The sequence below is a fragment of the Pinus tabuliformis genome, chromosome 6 (assembly GCF_031772625.1).
Source record: "Pinus tabuliformis cultivar Carrire ecotype Pingquan chromosome 6, CPIR1, whole genome shotgun sequence".
NCBI lineage: Eukaryota > Viridiplantae > Streptophyta > Pinopsida > Pinales > Pinaceae > Pinus > Pinus tabuliformis.
This window is the reverse complement of record NC_142292.1, coordinates 1,325,804,646-1,325,822,363: the sequence shown is the minus strand read 5'-3', so window position 1 is coordinate 1,325,822,363 and position 17,718 is coordinate 1,325,804,646.

Here is a 17,718-nt window from a genome sequence, read left to right as displayed (position 1 = left end):
CTCTGTGAACTTGAAAAAGAAAGGGTACGGTTAAGGAAGAAAATTGATTTGATGGACGCGGAGGTCAAGAAGCTGGAGGACGAGATAAAGGAAGAGTTTCTTGCCAAAAAAACTAGGATGGTAAGGTAAGGTGCGTACGATCATACTGAAATGTTTGAGAACGATCGCCATGAATTAGTTAGTCTGATGACTTGGCTTGGACTGCATATTGCTAAGCGTAGTGAAGAGGGTAGCGTGTTGCAAATGGGGAAGTGTGTGATGCCGACCACAACCATAGAAGGTTAGGATTCTCTAAGAACCATGATGGAGGACAGCATGGAGCTCTACACGGGTGGTGCGACCACTTGACTAGCTAAGGGAAGGACAGCCTTAGTGCTCCAGGCAGTTGGTAGGGAGCACGGGACTATCAACTATTCTGCCCGAGAGTTGCCTGATATGGGAGATGCGCATAGAAGCAAAGAGTCACACGGTTTGCAACCGCACACGGGGGGTTGCACTACCACGTAGGTTGGGCAGAAAGTGACCATTGAAGTCACTATTCACAATGGGATGCTCGAATTGAGGCCAAATGGAGTGGGCAGCAGGCATTTAAGACATGATTTATGGGCAAGATTTGGGAAAATCTACTACCAAGGGAGAATTAATGAACCAGAATTGGGGGAGCGATCGAATTAGAATTCAAAAAGTGCTATAAAATAGAAAGGGATACCCAGAAAACAACACTTGGTCATTTGCGAAATGAGCGATTGAGCAGAGCCTGATTATCGTGAGTCGAGCGTTGATTAAGCTCTTGAATTCACGAGTGACAAATTACAGCGCAACCATAATGATAGTAGCTAAGGATGGTATGGGGATAGAAGAGGTAACATTCGATGAGGCCGCAGAGCCCCTAAGTATGGAGGATGTTCCAAAAGGTGTCAGGATTGTGGCAAAGATCCGAAAATCACCAAGTACGCCAAGACCCAAGAAGGATAAACAAGCAATGGCTCCCGTAGACATGTCCCCGCGAACTCGCTGCGCAGCAAATTGTCAATGGAAGAGAAGGGAAAGCTATCACGATAGAAACAAATGAGGAAGAAGAAGATTTGCAAGCCCTTATCGTCGCAAAGGAAGAAGACGAAGGCATGGAGGTGGATACTCAGCCTAGGCACTCTGCGACAAAACTAGCCACCTATGTCCCTTTGTGGAAAGGGAAGGCCAAAGTCCCCAAGGACCTGGACGAGACCAAGATTTCGCTCAAGACCCTGCTCCTCCCAGCTGGCATTACATTTGAAGGCACACACCTGGGCCGCATGCCAACCATGAAATTTGAAGATTGGGACCTCGCTGACTGCAAGAAGGTCCCCCACCTGGAGACTGGAAACCTCATGAAGTAGCACACTGCGAGGATCATAACAACATTAGAGCCACCGAAATGGTTGCGCTGTGTGGAAAAGGCTGCGTTGCTAAACCTACTTTGGGTGCCGCATTTCCACCGCCCCCCAATAACCATTTTCGTCATCAAGCAGCTGGTTGCGTGGCTCATGATGGGTATTTATGGCTGGAGGAGCCCATCCCCATCATGAAAGACCTGATTCATCATGTTTCTCGACTTCTGTACAAAGGAAAGGACCCCGCGACTATATCGGAAGGAAATGGCAGTGATTTGGCCCTCGCAGAGGCCATGAAGACGAAGTACAAGCTGGAAAAGAAGAAGAGGAGTTACGCCATCTCCAACATCAGGGAAAAAGTGGTATGCATAGCAACCCAAATTCTGGTAGGAAAAGTTATGCAAAAGTGCCGCGCAGATGAGGTACCTACGCTAGTGGTCGCACTAGTTGAGCAATGCGCAGAGGAGTCGAGTTTAACTGGTTTGAATTCCTCTACACATAATTCTTCAAGAATTTTCACGAAGCCTAGGAGTAGGGTAAAACCTTCCACTATGCATGGCTATTGCTATCCATAGTGCTCATAGCAGGGGAATTGCCGAAGGACAATCAATTCCCCACAATTGACAGAGATTTACTAAGGGACGTGAAGTAGGCTTCGCTCTGGACCGTGAAGGACGCGACGACACCAAGATCCTCTAGGTGCTCATGGAGATGACCATCTGAATGTGGATCAACCGTAAGCTGCAGTTGTTGCCCATGGTTTACAATAGTCTGCAGAGTTTTGCAAAATTCAAGGTAGACATGCACAACATTTTTATTAGGGCACACAAGGATCCGATGAAGCAGTGGATGAAGCTACCTTTTGTAGCCACTGAAAATGCCATTTTTACTGTCTTGGAGGCATGGCCTCCAGAATGGCGCGCCCCCAACATTGTAGAACTCGAGAGATCAGCAAGGCAGAAGAAGAAAGATGATGCCAAGTTGCGCATCGCACAGTTGGCCGAGAAAAGGAGAAAGGAAATAACAGCATCCGAGGTGTGGGTAGCGTGATAAGTGGGGCCGTAGAAGCAGCAGCAATAGCATAGGAAGCAACCACAAAGGCAGGCGAGGGCCAAGCAATTCCCTCGTATGGGTAGGAGGTAGAGGAGCATAAACAGAAGAAGGAGGCCTGGATCCATGGACCACGTCCACCAAGCTGAAGCGACAACGCCTAGTGGAGCAAGCAGGGCCGCGGAAGAAGGTCAAGGCCTCGAAGTTGTCCATTGACTCGATCACCCTAACCAAGGGTGATCTGCATGACATCGGCGAGATGGTGTGTGATGTCACCAATGAGGCTCTTCAAGATTTCATGCAGGAGCAACAGACTATGTTGGGGGCCCTTAGAGAGCAGTTGCAGGACTTATAGCTGCACCCCCCTCAGGTTGATACCCTTTCAACCAACCTCGCAGTCGGATCCATGACGACATAGTAGATGTTGCGCACACGGATGACGAACACAGTCGTGTTGCCGAAAGGGGCTCTAGTGGCATAAAATGAGGACGACAGGCTATCGGTTAGCACAATGAAAGGTCTTGGGGTTAATCTCGCTACCCTTCCCCGCGAGACATTATATCTATTACAGGATGGGATAACGACAGAGCTACACACTAGGGAGAACTACGCGCTCCAAGTCCTTAGTGAGCAGAAGATAAACATGGAACAACTCAGCTTGCAGTGTGACGAATTGGTGTTGAAAAATCAAAAGTTGGTGCAGGTGATAGGCGACGCTTGCCGCAGCGTCCCAGAGCTGGCCATCCCAACAGATCTACCAACAGAGGTGCAGATCGACAGGTTAGCAGCAGGAGTCCGCGAGACAAGGGAAGAAATGACAAAGGTTCATCTGGAGCTGAATCTTCAGATCACCGAGTTGCGATTACAGGCACAACATCCACTCCCCCAGAAGTCAGCGAACAATGCGCTAGTGCTATCACAGTGGGATTGGAGGAAATCAGAGGTCTAGTGCAAGACTGCACCAGAATGTTGGAAGAATCACTTGAGGTCCTCACAACTCTACAGGAGGACCCCAACATCCAGCGCTTAGAGACAGAGGTGCGAGAACTCCAACAACAATATGACAGTGTCTGAGGAACTATGCAAACAGTGGTCCTCACCCAGCAACTTGCGAGGATGTAGCAGGTTAAAGCACTGAAGGAGTAGGTGGATGTGGCACGACACAAGGAGGTAGTTCTTAAAGTATGAGTCCAGCCTTGGATCGACGAGTGCTTCACCATCATGGTAGACATCGAAGACAAGCTTGCTAACATATAGGGGATGCACACATTGATACAGAGAAGCACCCCAGACATATAGGTCTCGGAACATTACATGCATCAGATCCAGCAAGCAGTAGTTCAGTGCGTTGCTGATATCTACACAGTTCGAGAACGGTTGGAGTGACTCCGTGCAAATATCACTGCGCCAACCGAGTGACACAATGGCGATTCACAATGTTTGTGTTGGGGGCTTGTTGGGCATGGAATCCCCCGAAGGCATGTTTTGGGGCTTAAAGCCCAAGTTTTAGCCGAATTGTGTTGTAAAGCTCTGTGAACTACGGGCGCAGAAGTATGTTAGAGTCACAGGGTTGTTCGCCTTAGTTTTTTAATGTAATTTCGGCCTACCCATGGTCCGTGGACCATGGCATTATATAAATAGAGCGAGGCTCTAAGTGTAAAACGGAGAGGTAATAGAGGGTAGAGAAGCAAGAGTCTACGTGACTAAGTGTAAGATGAGTCTTTGAGTCGTAGAGTAGGAAAATGCTCTGCAGCTAAGTGTGTAGAGGCCTAGTAGTCCACAGCTGAGTGTGCAGGGCATAGTCAAGTCTGTAACCGAGGAAGAAACTAATAAAGAGTAGTGTTATCATAATTTTGTGCATCTGTTCTTGGGTTAATACATGTTTGATATAATTTACGAATATACTATTTATTTATTGCACACACCTGTATGAATGGTTTATGTTGTTAAGTGTAAATTAAAGCATGCAAGTACGCTAAGATAATCAACTAACATTGGAATACTAGTAAGGTCTTGGGTAATAACACAAAAGAGAAGCATTTAGCCCCTAAATAGGGTTGTGCAAAGGTAGTAACTCAAGCTGCGAGGTACAGGAAAGCGCGCAAAGCGACTTGCACGCAGGGTCAAACCGCGGACCACTGGAACTCATGAGACATCTCTAGCGTGTGAAAACCTAGTTCTAGCACCCTCCCATACTACTTCGAGTGAGACCTCATTTTGCTCTCCACAGACTATTGCCGAAAGGGCCAGTAGTACCAGGATTTGTTTAGCTAAATCAACTCTGAACCTGGGTCAGGCCCCAACAAGCCAACACATGGTTGGTAGGGGTCTAGCCAATTCCTTATTCAAGCAATTCCATTTATATCATTATTTTGCTATTATATTTCATATCTAAAGGTGTCATTTAGTTTTGGGCATTGACTTGGGGTATGGACCTAAAAACGTGGATCAAATCCTAAGGGCATTGGCACAAAACTAGGCAGAAAAGTCCCTCGACATTGGCATACCATGCCGTGGGAGCATCCAAAGCCTTCTGGATGCATGCATGCCCATATCATGGGAGCGTTCAGGGGTTAATTGGTCTAAAAACTCAGTAGGACCGAGGGGCTGGTTACCTGAGAGATTAGGATGGTTCTTAGGAGTCCTGTTGTTGATGTTGAAGGTTTTTATGGTGTGTTTCCATCGTTTCCACTTCCTTAAGGTGACTTAGGAGGTCAAATCATATAATAGTAGCCTCTCATCACATGTTTACCCTAGTTGGATAGTTACTTCAGTATATATGGGAGGAGGGTGTCAAAATTTGTTCTTATAATTATATGTTGTTTCTAAAAGTTGTAGATATATCACTTTAATTAATTTTTTATATTAAAATGAATTAAATTCACCATATGACGAGTGGTGTCAACGTCCTTGCAAGGTAAAAATGATGATCCTTTTTCATTGATACCAAGAGCCCTAGTGTGTTCTTTGTATCTTTTGTCACTTTTTCTCGACTTCCTGATTGTGATTGTGGTTATAATATTTGTGTTATGAATTGTATTCGACTATGAAAACTTCATTTTTTTCATTAATTTGGAGTTGTCTCAGATCTCTTCATTTCATATCTCTTCAATAAATGGAGATCATTCACAAGATTATACCTTGGTTTTCAGGTGAGAAGTCATGATTACCATTCCTAATTTACTTTAACAATTCTCAAGGGAAGTCCACTAAAAATGTATGGAAGATATCAAGCTTGAATTTCTTTAAATGAACACACAACTACTACAATTGCATGGACAAATCTTTGTTCATGGGGATCCAACAGTATAAGAATTACTTGCACAGACCAACTCTGATCGAGATGCCACTCTTTCTACTATGTGAGGCCACTAGTGTTAGAATCTGCAATGTTCTCATTGGGCTCACAGTCTTATTGGTTTTGGTTTCTTATGAGCAACCATACAATGGGGGTGACATGGACGAGGTTGGAGGAACCATCGAAATTGTCATTCTGGTTTTGCAATAGAAGGAGGAGAGTAATATTATGGGTTTGGTTTTTGCAATAGTAGGAGGGGAGGAATGGTGTGGGTGTAGAGATTCGAGCCTCAGTTACTCAGAATCTAACGACAAGAGTCACATGGTAAAAAATTTGGTAAAAAACTATTGGATGGAGGAGGATAATATTAGACCTCCAGGATTAGTTGGCATGAACAATATTTTCCCAACCAAATCCATGGAGGTAACACCTTTGATGTAACTAATTGAAGTCAAAGTTTAAAATAATAATGGTGGGTTAATATGAACATGGTTTCATCTATATATTTAAATATCATTTATGATAGTACACTTGTTACACATATTTCAAGTAAATTTATTAATTTTATGAATATAGAGTAGAACTACCTAATATGTTGTTTTGTCTGAACAAATCCATCCATAGCACTGCACTCATGTCTTATAGCAGAAGTACTTATCAATCATATTTTTTTGACCTAGAAAACTTTCAACCATCATAACATAATCCTATTAAAGATGGTGGTGGTTGAAAATATTTATTAATTTTCAATATTTAAAATCATATAGTATTGAAATATAAAACTATGTTAATGATATTTCTTATTTTTCATATTTAAAAATATATGAATGAATTAAATATAATGAAAAAATGATGTGTGTGTGAGCTCAATTACTAGAGTCCCCATTGTTAAAGCTCTTTTTCTACTAAAGCGAGCACACATTCAATTCTTTCGACACTCTTGGGGTCAATCTTTCCCTTGTAGTGGATTTGTCTGGTACAAATGCAGCTCTCACTGATCTCAGGAGTCCATGTCATGTATAAAATATGTATTTTTATATTTATATGCTCTAAGGATCCACCTTGACAGAAATGAGGATATACGAATATAATATTTATAAGAGGTTTCTTAAGCTTAAGATTTATCATCTCTATTGTTTAGATTAGAAAATGATATGAAACAAATATGCACAACCCATTTATCTACTACCTAACTCTAAGGTGATTGACATTTCCGTAGAATACTTTAAAAATTCCTCCCTTGGAAGATACTCACCTATGAAATACTTGTTATGTCATGCCAAGTTACCTGCTTTGATGAGGTTCTCAACTATCATCATTCTCTTCAAATGTGAGCTTTTAAAACCATTTTGTCACAGTTAAGTCATCCTCCTTTAATCATGATGGCCTACATAGATGATAAGGGCATTACATGTAGTTGATCACATCAATGGCTCCCTAGATTAACCACAAAAATGTTCCCATTTTACTGGCATCCATCATCAAATTGAGATTTTGTCTTGAACCAAGCATACATTTTAACTAAAAAATTCAATGGTAGCTTTAGATGCTCCAATAACCCTATTTATATTTCAAATATATTGATCTACTCAAAGTAAGATAACATATTTCAACTTCACCTAGTGTAAAAATCAAATTATACACCAAACAATTGGAAAATCCATACCTTTTTGGTGACTAACAATTCCATTTTTCACAATGTGACTGATGTGCCACTCAACTATGAGCAATAAAATTGCATGAACATGTCATTGGGCCTCATATTCAACATATTGTACATTCTTTAATAGCTTTCTATAAATGCAAGGATAAGTGACTTCTTTGAAAACCCAAGCCAAATAGTAATAAAATAATTATCAATATTTCCATAAGTGCAATTAGTACTACCTATCATGACAAATATTCAAAACTTAGACAATGTAGATGGCCAACCACTAGTATTTCCTCAGTTTTCAGTAATAAGACATGATAATATGGATATCCACTACCATCACCTTGCTCCCAATTATGAAATCACAACCATGCTAACTAATTTCTATTATTCTCATTGTCTAATCTGAATATCACATAGTACTCTCGCTAGCTAAAATTTTAAGTCAAAGTGGCCCTCTAATCTAACATTTAGAAACAATCTCATCCACTTTCACTAAAATTTCTAACTATACTTTGATTCATTATCCAAGAAATGCCTAAGTCACTCTCACTAAAGATTCCATTCCTATGAGGCTTTGGTAGAACTAAGCATAATGAAACAATTATAAAGAGAGTGTTATTAGAGAGAAATATCAAACAACAAGCATGTGCATAAATAGATAGAAGATATCTACTAGATAGAAACCTAAACTAAGAAAACTAGCCCTTGTGTAAAAGAAGCTTCCATTAGTTTGGTCAATTTGGCCAAGTTAACCATATCAAGTAGACATCGACCACTTGACGCATTTTAGAAAGTGGGATTCTTCAAGCATTTAAGTAGTATTTAAGACAAAAAAATGATTGTAAATACCATGTGTCACCCTACCATGGACAATAAGTAAACAATGATAAAACTATTAATGATAGTCAAGATTATCTTTGAGTTGACAGTCCCTTGTTACACTATAAATAGATGAGAAGTGTCACATATGTAATATTTGCCCAACCATATAAGTTAAATGGTTGATGAATGTTGATAGTCTTAGTATAGAGATGCAAGCAAAAAAGAGAAAACTTTGACAACAATGTTCACAAGAATTTTGATGTTAGGGTTGGATGTTAGCTATGTGGCTTAAAAAAAAAATTAATAATTCAAATAAGCACAAATCCCCATTTATAAAATGCAAGTAACCTAACAAATTTAATCACAACTTTCAAATATTGATGAAAAATATTTTTTAATTAAATCTTAAACATATATATAATATTTGTAATTAAAAATATCTAAAAAATAACACCCTCTTTCCATTATAAACAGATATATCAACATAACAAAAAAAATAATTTAATTAATTATAAATATGATAAAAACATATTATTCATACAAATAAAATATATAATGATGAAAATTACGTTGGTTAATAATTTATAAATTTATATAAAAAATAATCATTCATATATATATATATAATCATTCCACCCTTAACATGGTGGAAAAAGTCGATCTAAATTTCTTTTAGAATTTCTTGTAAAAGTCAATCCAAAATTGTTAATTTCTTTTGTGCTAAATTTAATATAAAGTAAAGAAATTTAGAATTGGGTACATATTTTTTTTGTTGACTAGAAAAATAGGTAACTGGGTTAGTTTTGTACTCATTTGACATAGATAGATTATAATTGTTACACGATTAAGTATTCTTCTTCCACATAGGTCTCTAGGTGATTAAGTATTTTTCTTCCACATAGGTGAATCACGGGGCTTTAACCACCATAAATCCTCACATGGTTTGAGAAGATCGAAACTCCTCACACGGTTTGAACATTGAAACTCCTCACACATACTTCATTTGTACATATGTCCCTTCCCCATGCACAAATGAAACATGAGGATTTGAACATCAAAGCTCTTCACACAGATAAAAATAATTAAACTTTGAATTAATCAGAAGGAGTTGCAGCTCACAGGTGAGAACACCACCTGGAGACTGCACTCAACAAACAAGGAGGAGACTCTCGCTCACATTCACTCTACATTACATGAATGAATATTACATATTAAATACATCACCGAAAAATAGGTAGTTGTAAACAACCTCCTAAATTCTAGGAACAACTCCTAAACTAAGAAGATGTGTTACAACCACATAACCATTTCTCCATTATTTCTAACTCCCCCCCTTAATGGAGAAAGGGTTATTTTGCACACCTAACATCCCTCTAAATAACTCAAACTTTACTCGCCCTAGAGGCTTAGTAAAAATGTCAGCTATATTATCACAAGTATTACAATAATCCACACAAATTTCCTTAGACTGTATCTTTTCTCGTACAAAGTGAAACTGAGTATCAATGTGTTTAGTATTCTTATGGAAAACTGGATTGTATGCAAGCTTTATTGTGCTTTGATTGTCAGTTTTGATGCTGGTTGCTGCTTTTTGTCCTTCGCCTGCATCAGTAAGCAATCTCCTCAACCAAATGGCTTCACATGTAGCTGCACACAACGCCTGGTACTCTGCTTCACATGACGATAATGCTACAGTGCTTTGCTTTTTGCTACTCCATGAAATAACCCCGGATCCAATGCTAAATGCATAACCTGTGATAGATCTACGATCATCCAGGTTGCCTGCCCAATCAGAATCTGAATAACCTGCTAAAGTAACATCAGAAATGTCAGTGTATAAAATACCATAATTACAAGTACCACTAAGGTACCTCAACACACATTTTGCTGCATTCCAGTGACTGTCGAGTGGTCTGGACATAAACTGGCTCAGCACACTAACAGAGTATGCCAAATCAGGCCTAGTTGTTGTAAGATATATCAGACTTCCCACTAGCTGTCTATACAAAGTGGCATCCACCTGTTTCGTGCCATCGTCACTGCTTAACTTGAGATTCTGTTGCAATGGTGTTGCTGCTGTTTTACACTGTTCCATTCTGAATCGTTCCAACAGGTTTCTGGCATACTTTCCTTGAGTTAGAAAAGTTTGACCAGAATCTTTCCACACTTCTAGTCCTAGGCAATAATGAAGATCACCAAGGTCTTTCATTTCAAATTCCTGTGACATTTGCTGCTTGATTTCTTTGATTAAACTATTTGCATTCCCTGTTATTATCATGTCATCCACATACAAAGAAATCAAAATTATTTGCCTCTGTTTATTTATCTTGGTGTACAGATTTGGATCGTTGAGGCTCCTATGGAAACTATGCTGAACAAAAAATGAATCAATTTTGTCATACCATGACCTGGGTGCTTGTTTCAATCCATAAAGTGCCTTATGCAGTTTACACACTAAATGTTCCTTCCCCTTTTTCACAAAACCAGGAGGCTGTACTAAATATATTTCTTCTTTTAATTCTCCATTCAGAAATGCAGATTTAACATCTAACTGGTGTAGCTTCCATTTATGTTTTGTTGCTAAACAGATTAGCATTCTAATTGTATTAAGTTTAGCTACGGGGGCAAAGGTGTCATCAAAATCAATTCCTTCCTGTTGTGAATAACCCTTTGCTACCAGTCTTGCTTTGAACTTTTCTACAGTACCCTCTGCATTTATCTTAGGTTTATACAGCCACTTACAACCTATAGGGGTTTTTCCTTCTGGCAACTCAACTAAGTCCCAAGTATGGTTTCTATATATGGATTCCATTTCTTCATGCATTGCAGCCCTCCATTCATCTGATCTACTTGCTTCTTCATAATTTGAGGGTTCTACAATATTTAAAATTTTGGACATTAAAGCATAGTCTCTGAATTTTGCAGGTAGTCTAGTCTTTCTACCTGATCTTCTCGGTAAAGGACTCACCTCAACTCTTCCTGTTTCAGCATTTTCTGGGCCTGCATCCTCACTTATTGAGCTATCTGTTGCTACTTCTTCCTGTTTCTGCTCCTGCTCCATTTCTTCTTCTTCTTCTTCACTGTTCAGTTCTATCAGAAATGGAATGTGGCTGTCATTATTAGAGTCCTCCTTTCCATCTCCTATCTGTTCATGAAAAATGACATCTCTGCTTGCAAACACTTTATGAGTCACAGGATTATATAATTTGTATGCTTTATATTCTGTGCCATATCCTACAAATATGCATTTCAAGGCTTTGGGATCTAGCTTTTTCCTATCTGCTTTTGGTACATGAGCAAAAGCTTTAGATCCAAATATTCTCAGATGACCAACTGCTGGTTTGAGTCCAAACAATGCTTCAAAGGGAGTTTTGAAGCCTAGACATTTGGTGGGACTCCTATTCTTTAAATAAACAGCAGTATTAATGGCTTCTGCCCAAAGACCATTAGAAATGCCCTTACCTTGAAGCATACTTCTCGCGCACTCCTCAAGGGTCCTGTTTTTGCGTTCTGCTACTCCATTCTGCTGTGGAGTGTGTGGCACTGTGAACTGCTGTATAATCCCATGCTGCTTGCAGAAGTTCATGAACTCATTTAACCTGTATTCCCCCCCTTGATCTGAGCGGAGAATCTTTATCTTCTTTCCTGTTTGGTTCTCTATCATAGACTTGAATTCTTTAAAATATTGGAAATCTTGACTCTTTTTGCTTAAAAAATACACCCAAGAGAACCTAGTGCAATCATCTATAAACAGTAGAAAGTAGTATGCACCTCCTAAAGACCTAGTGTGCATAGGTCCACAAATATCTGTATGCACTAGTTCTAGGATGTCTCTTTGTTTTCTGTTGGCATGCACAGGGAATTCATCTCTATGCATCTTCCCTAATGCACATCCATCACATTCCAATTTGATATTATGTAAAGCAGGAAGTCCATCGACCATACCTTTATTTTTAAGCAAGATGAGATCTTGTAGATTGATATGTCCAAATCTCTGGTGCCAGAGATTCTCAGCTGTTGATGTTGCTGCAACCATCGCTTGTTGTGGCATGCTCCTTGCATCCAGTTTATACAAGTTCCCCACGCGTACTCCTGTTGCAACTGTCTCCAATTTGCTATCCTGAATGACACATCCATTCTTGAAGAATTGTACCTGCATGTCTTGGTCTGTTATCATAGAGACAGAGATCAAATTCTTTTTAATTCCTGGAACATATAGAACATTTTTGAGATGTTTGATATCGCCACTAGGTAGCTTCACAGGAATATCCCCACAACCTTTGATCTCATACCCACTGTCATCACCCAAATAGATTTTGGATCCACATGTAGAATCTTCAAGAAACTCAAAATATTCTCTCTTACCAATCATGTGCGAAGATGCGCCTGAATCGACATACCATGTATTGTCCTCATCTCCTCTTGATGCTGAAAGTGCACAGTCGACTGTAAATAGCCGAAGATCATAGTTGTGGTCTTCCTCTTCTTCAGCAAAACAGCCCTGATGCTTCTTCTGTTTACCTCTCCTTTCATCTGTTTGCCTCTTATAACACTCTCTGATCTGGTGACCAGGCTTTCCACAGTAAAAACATCTCTTAGCATAGTTATCATTCATACCTCTAGATGGTCTCCTTTGAAAGGAGTTGGCCCCTTTCTGCTGCTGCTGCGGTTGCTGGTGCTGATGTTGGTGCTGGCGCTGCTTTCCTCTGTGCTGTCTTTTCTTTGCCATCAGAGCAAGGTCATTGCTCTGGGTCTTCAAATTTTGTCTTCGCTCCTCCTCCTGGAGCAGAATCGCTGTCAGCTCATCAAAAGAGGGGGCTTTCTCCCTCGCTGACAACCCTGAGATGAATGTCTGATATTCATCGGTCATCCTGTTCAGTGTGAGGGTAACCAGATCTGAGTCTGATACCTTTTCTCCAATGGATCCCAATTTGTCTTTCAGATCCTTGATTCTGGCTGTGAATCCATCAACAGATTCATTCTCGTCCATCTTTAGTGCATACAATTTTCCTTTGAGTGCGAGAACACGATTTGTGTTCTGTGTCTCATACAGACCCTTGATCGTGCTCCAAATATCTGCGGCCGACTTGCAATCTCGAATATGAGGGATAATGTTGTCTTTGACAGACATCTTCAGTATGACTTTTGCCTTTGTTTCTCTTTTATCCCAATCCTGTTCTTGGGTTGTATTTCCGGATCTCTGTTCATTTCCCAAGACGATCGCCCATGCGTTCGCACTCTCCAGCAAGGTTTGCATTTTGAACTTCCAGTTGGAAAAATTCGTTCCATCGAGCTTGCCGGACTCGTGGAGGTATGATTCCAGACTGTTGTTCATTTTCGCACTACTGAACACTCGAATCGGCCACCACCGGGCAAGTCCGATCTGCTACCACCGAACAGATCAGGAACTTCTCTGTGCCACCACCGGGCAAGTCCAATCTGCTGTCTCCAAACAGATCAGGGACTTCACTATGCCACCACCGGGCAAAACCGATCTGTCACCACTGAACAGATCACAGAGCTCTGATTCGCCACCACCGGGCAGGTCCGATCTGCTACCACCGAGCGGATCACGGAACCTCACTTCGCCACCACCGGGCAGATCCGATCTGCTACCTCCGAGCTGATCAAGGATCCTCAATTCGCCACCAACGGGCAAATCAAATCTGCTGCCACCGAGCAGAAACCTTCACGTGCCTCCACCGGGCAACTCCGATCTGCAACAAAGATTGCAGATTTACAGAAAGAAAGGGCTGGCGCTCTAATCAACGCCGAATCTGCGCTAATTGCGGAAAGTGAAAATTCTTGATGTGCAGGAATTTTGGCGCGTTTCTCAGCCACGGATCAGCGCCAATTTTGTCGTTGTTTTCTCTGGCGCGTTTATAAGCTCCAAAACCGCGCCAATGGCGCGACTGTTCCTCCAAAGAACGCGCTAATTGGTGCAATCTTTCCAAAAAAAAATTCCGCTCCAAATCTCCGCTCCAACCCTTCCTTCGGCTCAGTGATGATCAGTCATCTGATGCCTTTTCGCTTCAGTTGTTACTGTAGCTCCACCTGATCACACGACTATCTTTACATGTACTCCTACCACTACAGATGTGTAACTAATAATACATCCCAAAAAAAAAATTTAAGGCTACCTCTACCCTAAGCTCTGATACCAAGATAAAAATAATTAAACTTTGAATTAATCAGAAGGAGTTGCAGCTCACAGGTGAGAACACCACCTGGAGACTGCACTCAACAAACAAGGAGGAGACTCTCGCTCACATTCACTCTACATTACATGAATGAATATTACATATTAAATACATCACTGAAAAATAGGTAGTTGTAAACAACCTCCTAAATTCTAGGAACAACTCCTAAACTAAGAAGATGTGTTACAACCACATAACCATTTCTCCATTATTTCTAACTCATACATAGTAATTCATTTACATGACCATCCCCAATTGAGCTAACCCAAGGGCGTAAACACAATACCAACACAACTCTCTGAATTAGGTATGTATGTTATTTAATTAGTGCGACCATATAAATTAAATAGCTACTAAATGTTGATTGCATTAATCCATAATAAACATCAAAACACTTCATCATATATTCAAATTGCTAAAATTAAAAATAAAATAAAAAAACTATAAAAATTAATGAAATAATAATAATAATAATAATAATAATATTATTATTATTATTATTATTATTATTATTATTATTATCAATAAAAAAATCAATATATAAGTTAAACATATATACATTTAAAAAAAAAAAAACATGTAATAAGATTTTTGACCATCGAGATTTTTATCATGTTGATTTTTAATATGCAAATAGACTTTGTTATAATAAGATGACTTATGAAAACCACTTCCCAAAAAACTAGATATCATTTCATATGACACTTGTTCATATGACATTTTACTTTATCAGTGAATTTAATTAAAAGGGTATAAAAACATAACTATGGAAATAAATCTTAGTTTTTAATTTGTGTATACTACTAACAATATTTTAAAATATTCTATGGAGATTAAATCCTTATGATCCACCTAATAATTATTAAAAAATAAATTAAAACTATGAAATCATTTTTCCAAAATAGACATATCTATTGGCATAATTATTAAATTTGATATTTTAGATGTACGTTATTACGACACACACACATATACTAGCACAATCACATAATAAATGTGGTTGATATATGACAATAGGTTTATATGGAGCACATGCAAAATCACATTAGTAAATGCGGTTGATGTACCTCCATAGACATATATCAACCAAATTAATAATTATTAGGTATATGTTAGATATTTAATATTAATATTGGTATTAATATTAATTTTTCATATATATATATATATATATAACCGTGTATTATAAACCATAACTTTTAATAAGTATAGAATGTTGTTGTTATTATTATATTAGTAATATGTATTAACATTAATGTTATTAATATAAATAGAAAATCTTAGATAATCCCATATATTAATATTATTATTAAGCATTACCAATACAGTAAACAAGCTTAATAATAATAATAATAATAATTGTGATTTTATTAACAATTATTTTAATATAAAGATTAAATTTATTATAAAAACTTATTTAGCTTTAAAAGCTAACTATTAAGCAAAGTCTTTCGATAGAAATCAAATAAGAGAAATTTTTGGCCAACGCATTTCAAACCAACAAGTATGGTTCATCATCAAAACCAGATAATATTATTTTTTAATGTTAAAATATTAATAAATATATATAAAGTTAATAATAATATTATTAAATATAACGTGACTTTTTGAAAGTATTTCCGGCGGGTTTTTTCTGTAGAAATCCGGCAGGAATTTATTGGAATCGCAAGTATGATAGCTAGTTTCTGCACAATGAAAGCGTCCCAGGGGTTTTCGAGGGTGCTGAATCCAAATATGCAGTTAAAAAACCATTTTAACTGCAACAAATCAAGATTTAACCTCAATTTCTTCAGCCGGTCACCGGAATCTCTAAAAAGTCGCATTATAGACAACTCCAATGTTAAATATTTAGTATTAAAATATTTCAATATTAAACCATACTTTAATATTTGATGTTAAAACATTAATATTAAAATATTATTAAACATTACTCTAATATAAATATAAAAGAACTATCTTCATATAAACAATCTCTAATAATGAAGATGAACCACACTCACTGGTTCAAAAGGAGTCAACCCAAATCTTCAATGTGACTTCTTCCCAAAAACTCTTTTATACATGATGAATATATTTTGCATTCTTTTAAGCCAGCGTATGACTCATCGTCAATTATTTTACCAGTGATGTTAAAGTTTTATTTCCGTAAGAAAAAAATGACTAACTTTCATTAATAAAAACAAAAATAGTTACATTTTCAACTATAGGTTGTCCAGAATCTAAAAATTTCAACAATAAAGACCCTTGAGAAAAAGAAACGGAGCTTGTAAAGAAGCTGTACTTCGCATAAAATGCTAAAAATGACCTTAGACACACGATGCTTTCCCGACAAACAGTTGGAATCTGATTCTCTATACAAAAATCACTTACTGTAAAAGCATTCTTAATCTAAGAGCACATAAACAAAAAAGCACAATCATAACAGACTTGTACCAAGAACAGACCAAAAACTTGAGGAGCTACCACAACCTGCAAGAAGCCAACACCTCCACTAGAAAGTGAAAACCCCAGAACTGCTGACAGAAACATTGACAAGAAATTTGTAACAGATAACTCCAGACAAAACATAATGACCTCTTTTGGAAAGAAGGTCGGCCATTGAATTGTTTTCTCTATAAATATGGACGAAGGAGATGCACTTGAAAGACTCTATCAGGGCTCTAATTTGCTGCTTCTAGTGGAATAAAGAAGGCATCCAGAAAAAAATTGACCTGGTGCTCATTCAATAACTGATTTGGAATCTCTTGTTATCTCATTCTCCTCAATTTCCAACCAAAACGCACAAGGCAAAATTCCCCAAAGTGCTACCATTTATGCTCTACTATTGGAACTAACACACCTACACCAGTAGAAATAAGCGTAGGCCTAGCCAGGGTTCATCGCAATATAAGCCACGCACCCACATTCCCCTCATATATGAGGATGCTCTGTCAGAGTAACCCATTGGTGATGTCAATCAGATTTCCTTAGAGATGCTTATTATCTTGTGTGACTCTGGCCTCTGTTTCCCAATCTCCTTAAAGAAAACCAATATCTTCATGCAAATTAGTTGCATATCAAAGACAATTGGTCGAAAATTTTGGGATTTTTACTCCACCAAGTTCCCCAAAATATGTATAATGGAAATATCCTATATTCATTCTGAGCCTCAATCCAGCGTGTGAGACCCAAATCAATAAAGGATCAATCCACCACTTCTTTTATTTAGAGAAACTTGGACGCTTCATTCCAAATTGAATTTGCAAAGGAACTTTCGAGGAAAAGGTGCACCATCTCTTCATTTGCCTCTCCACACACAGAAAAAATCCCTAGCCTTAAAAACCC